This window comes from Postia placenta, assembly GCF_002117355.1.
Source record: "Postia placenta MAD-698-R-SB12 unplaced genomic scaffold POSPLAscaffold_2, whole genome shotgun sequence".
Taxonomy (NCBI): Eukaryota; Fungi; Basidiomycota; class Agaricomycetes; order Polyporales; family Adustoporiaceae; genus Rhodonia; species Rhodonia placenta.
In genome coordinates, this window is record NW_020169833.1 from 1,589,493 (window position 1) to 1,594,732 (window position 5,240).

Below are 5,240 nucleotides of genomic sequence, written 5' to 3' on the forward strand. Positions count from 1 at the left end.
AGCGCTCGCCCCCGCGTCAGCAGTCCCTGACGTACGTAACCCCCCCTCCGAACTTCCTTCGGCGCCTTCACCGCCGACTCCGCCGAGAGGCCGCTCGAGCACTCGCTCCTCTCGAAGTTCGGCCAGCGGAAGGCCACCACAGCCGCCTCCGCCCCCGCAGCGTCCTCCGTCCCCCCCAACGCCGATAATGTCGTCTCCTGCAGCCGCCCCCGACAAGGAGACCTTAAAACTCCTCCTCCCGCTCCGCTACGATGGCAAGACCGTCATCGAATGCAACCGGTTCCTGTCCCAGTTGCGCATCTACTGGCTGGTCAACACGTCATTGACCACCATCGAACTCAAAGTGCAGGTCGCACTTAGCCTGCTCGATGGAGACGCCCGCGCCTGGGCCACTCCCTACTTTGCCCAGCTTGCATCAGTGCAGGTGGGGGTGCAAGGGGCCACGACCCCATTCGCAAACGAAGCGGCCTTTGCCGCCGCCTTCAGGGCCCGCTTCGGAAATATCGACGACGAGGCGGCAGCACAAGTAGAGCTGGCGAAGCTCTGCGCGGACAAATCGGTCCGTGAAAAACGCACTGCAGCGGAGTTCTCCGCGCTGTTCAAGGGTCCGGCGGACCGTTCCGGGTATGGGGACCTGGAGCTACGCGACAAGTACCTGAGCGGCATCCCCTCCCGCGTCTACCGCAAGATCGAGCTCGAGACCTTCACCACGTGGCAAGCAGCTGAGAAGCGCGCCACTGAGGTCGAGCAGATCCTCGACATCAGCCGGGCCCGTCGGCCCGAGCTAAATAACTTCTTCTCGGCCCGAGGTCGAGGACGCGGTGGGGCACGTGGTGGTGCACCCTCAACGCACGCAGCTTCGGCCAGCATCAACGCGGCCGTCGGAAAAGGCAACTTCCCCGGCACATGCTTTGGCTGTGGGAAGCAAGGGTACCGACGCTTCGAGTGCCCCAATTGTAAGGATAAGCCTTACACAAAACGCGCCGACGCGCGGGCTACGGTTGCCTCGGGATCCACCCAGGCGGCGACAAGCGCCCCCGTCACGACAACACCCTCGACAAGTATAAGTGCCGCTTCAGCGAAATCCGAGCAATCGGAGCTGGCGGACTTAATGGCACAGGTGAAGTCGATGCGCGAGGAGCTCGAACACTATCGGGCGATGAAGGAGGAGGGTTTTTGATCCGGTCCGCGCTTCGTGCCGCACGCGTCGGGCCGGGTATATCATGTAATCGTTATAATGTATTGTCGACTGCAATGGTGTATGAGTTGGACCAGGGGTCCCAGCACTTTCACATTCCAGTTCGACTTCAAGGAAAAAGACGGCACAAGGACGTAATCGCTATGGTGGACAGCGGGGCCACCACGAAGTTCATTAACAAGCGATTCATTATCGAGAATAAGGTGCAAACGCGGAAGTTGAAGGAACCAATTCCGCTGTACAACATTGACGGCACCCTGAACAAGGACGGAAGCATCTCAGAGGTAGCAGTACTACAGATGCATATAGGAGAGCACGTCGAGAAGACGGTGTTCACGGTCACGGACATCGGTCCGGAAGATGTGATTGTCGGGTTGGATTGGCTACGCGAGCACAACCCTGAAATAGATTGGGAAAAGGGCTCCCTCAAATTATCGCGATGCCCTGAAACATGTAGCGCCAGAAGGACTGGCCGAATGGAGCAAGCAGCGACTGCGCGTGATACGGGGGTCAGGCCCACGGCGCGCAGGCGTTCGCCGAAATCCAAACGGTCGGTCATAGGTGCATGCCGGAGTAAGGTGCTCCCGGACTTCGAACCCGAAGACGATCCGGTGGAGATAGAGTGGGACGAAGCTGACTTGATCGAGGCTTGGGAGCAAGGTGTCACGCTTCCCAGCGCTCCTCAGCTGTTCGTTGCGGCAGGACATACATACTCCCAGCTGTTCGCGGAGGAAGAGATCAAAAAGAAGGTCGTTAAAACCGCCGAGGAGTCAGTACCTAAACAGTACCACGAGTTCCTGAATGTCTTCTCCAAGGAGGCATCAGAACGGTTACCCGAAAGGAAGCCGTACGATCATGCGATCGAACTCGTGCCCGGCTACTCGACCTTCCATTCGAAGGTATACCCGTTGTCGAACAACGAGCAAGAGGAACTGGACAAGTTCCTGAAGGAGCAGTTAGCGAAAGGCTACATACGGGAGTCGAAATCGCCCATCTCGTCCCCCTTCTTCTTCATCAAAAAGAAGGAAGGGACACTTCGACCCGTGCAGGACTACCGCCGATTGAACGCGATCACGGTCAAAAATCGTTACCCCTTGCCGTTGATCGCCGAAATGGTGGATAAGCTCCGCGGCGCCACGCTCTTTACGAAGTTCGATGTCCGATGGGGATACAATAACGTTCGGATCAAAGCCGGCGATGAGTGGAAGGCGGCTTTCGTAACTAACCGGGGGCTGTACGAACCCCTGGTAATGTTCTTCGGTCTCACCAATTCCCCCGCGACCTTCCAAGCGATGATGAACGAGATCTTCCACGATCTCATCATCGGTGGCAAGATCCTCGTATACTTGGATGACATACTCATCTTCTCCACCAACAAGGAGGAGCATGAAAAGGTCACACGCGAGGTTCTGCGCCGCCTTCAGGATAACGATCTGTTCCTGAAGCCTGAGAAGTGCGAATGGGATGTTCCCAAGGTCGACTACGTCGGCTATGTGTTCGGTGGCGATGAGGCAGCGATGGATCCCGCGAAGCTAAGAGGAATTAATGAGTGGCCGGTACCCCGGAACAAAAAAGATGTTCAGAAGTTCCGGGGGTTCTCCAATTTCTACCGCCGCTTCATTAAAGACTTCGCTAAGATCTCGCGACCACTCGACCGGCTCACAGGGAACGACCCATGGCATTGGGGCGAGGAAGAGCAGCGCGCCTTCGACGAGCTCAAGCGGCTCTTCGCGACGACTCCAGTCTTAGCGCTGTACGACCCTAATCGGGAAACGCGCATTGAAGTCGATGCCTCGGGGTACGCCACCGGCGGCGTGTTGATGCAGAAGCAGGACGACGGCAAATGGCACCCTATCGCCTACCGATCTCACGCTATGGACCCAGCCCAGCGTAACTATGAGATCTACGATAAGGAGATGCTCGCGATCATTGAGGCACTGGATGATTGGTGCCACTATCTCGAGGGGTTGCCTAATCAGTTCGAGATCGTAACCGATCATAAGAACCTCGAATACTGGCGCACGTCCCAGCATCTCACGCGTCGTCAAGCGCGGTGGTCGCTGTTCCTAGCTCGCTTCGACTTCCGCATCACGCATAAGGCCGGGACGTCCAACGGAAAGGCTGATGCCCTGTCACGTCGATCAGACCATCAGATCGGCGATGAGGACGATAACACCGATCAGGTGGTTCTCAAGCCAGAGCGCTTCCGCATCGCCTCCGCCCGGCGCGGTCATGCCTCGGTGACGGCCGATCAGTCGCTTCTAAAGCGCATTCGGGAGTGTTCGGAGAAGGATCGGGAGGTGGCCGAGGCACTTGAAAAGGTGCAGGACCTCGGGCCGCCCCGGCTGCAAAGAGGTTTTGAGGAGTGGAATGCCGAACAAGGGCTTCTGCTGTTCCGCGGGTGCGTGTACGTCCCAAAGAACGCGGAGCTCCGGCGGGATATAGTCAAAATCCACCATGACTCGCCGATCGCCGGTCATGGCGGTCGTGCCAAAACCCTGGAGCTCATGTCGCGGAACTACTGGTGGCCTGGAATGTCTAAGTTTGTCAATGAGTACGTAAGCACTTGCGACGTGTGCAACCGTACCAAGACATTCCCAGCCAAGCCCCAGGGTCCGCTGAAGCCGAACGAGATCCCTGAGCGCCCGTGGCAGATCATCACGACCGATATGATCGTCGGCTTGCCGAAGTCTGATGGATTCGACTCGATCCTGGTCACCGCCGACCGCTTTACCAAGCAGGTCCACTTCTCGGCCTGTCATGAGACCCTGACGGCAGAAGGTGCGGCAGACCTGTACATCCGCGATGTGTTCAAGCATCATGGGGCCCCGGCCAAGGTTATATCAGACCGAGGTCCCCAGTTCGCTTCGAAGTATCTCCATGCGGTGTACAAAGGACTCGGGATCGAGCCGGCGCTGTCTACGGCGTTTCATCCTCAGACAGACGGCCAGACTGAGCGCTGGAATCAGGAGATCGAGCAGTACCTGCGCGCTTTCACAAGCCACAGGCAGGATGATTGGGCGAAGCAGTTGCCGCTCGCGGAGTTCGCATTGAACAACCGAGTTCACTCCGCGACCGGGCACTCCCCTTTCTACCTGCATCAAGGATACAATCCTGAGATCCAAGTGCGGATCAATCCGATGTCTGCGATGCCTGCGGCCGCTGATCGGCTCAAAATCCTGAAGGAGATTCGCGATGATACGCGCTCTGCGCTCGAGCTGTCAGCCGAGCGTATGAAAGTATACTACGACAAGCACGTGCAGGAGGCACCGGTCTTTGCGCCGGGGGACAAGGTCTGGCTCGACGCTCGGAACCTTAAGCTGAAACAGCCGAGCAAGAAGCTCAGTCCCAAGCGCCTCGGACCATATGCCGTGCGGCGAAAGCTCGGAGACCTGGATTATGAATTAGTCCTGCCGAAATCGGTGCCGGTACACCCGGTGTTCCATGTCTCCTTGCTTAGCAAGTATACGCGTAGCGATATCCCGGGCCGGGAGCCGGAGGAGCCGCCTGCGATTGAGGTTGAAGGCGACGAGGAGTACGAGGTTGAGCGGATCAAAGATTCGCGGATCTTCCGGCGTCAACTGCAGTACCTCGTCAAGTGGAAGGGTTATGACGACTCGCATACGTCATGGGAACCAGCGCGCAACGTAGCCAATGCGCCGGCCCTCATAGCCGACTTCCACCAGAAGAATCCGAATGCCCCTCGCCGCCTCAACGCTGCTGTCTTTGGTGGTCTCAACTTCCAGCCAATACCTTCGCCGCTAACTGAGGCACGCTGTCGCTCCGGATGGGAGATGGGCAAGGGCGCCTCGCATGAGGTCATGCGCCGTTGAGGGGGGGGTAATGTCACGAGTTGGTACGGCGCCTAGCCGTTTTTTAATTTTTCCTTTTTGCGGGCTCGAACCCGCGACCTCTGTACTACTGGCCTGATATGGACACTTCGTTATCTACTGTACGATTAGATTAGATGGGGCGGCAGCGCACGGCACAGCTCGGGCTCCGCTGACACAGCCGCTCTGACTCACCGGCCCCCAGGGCCGCG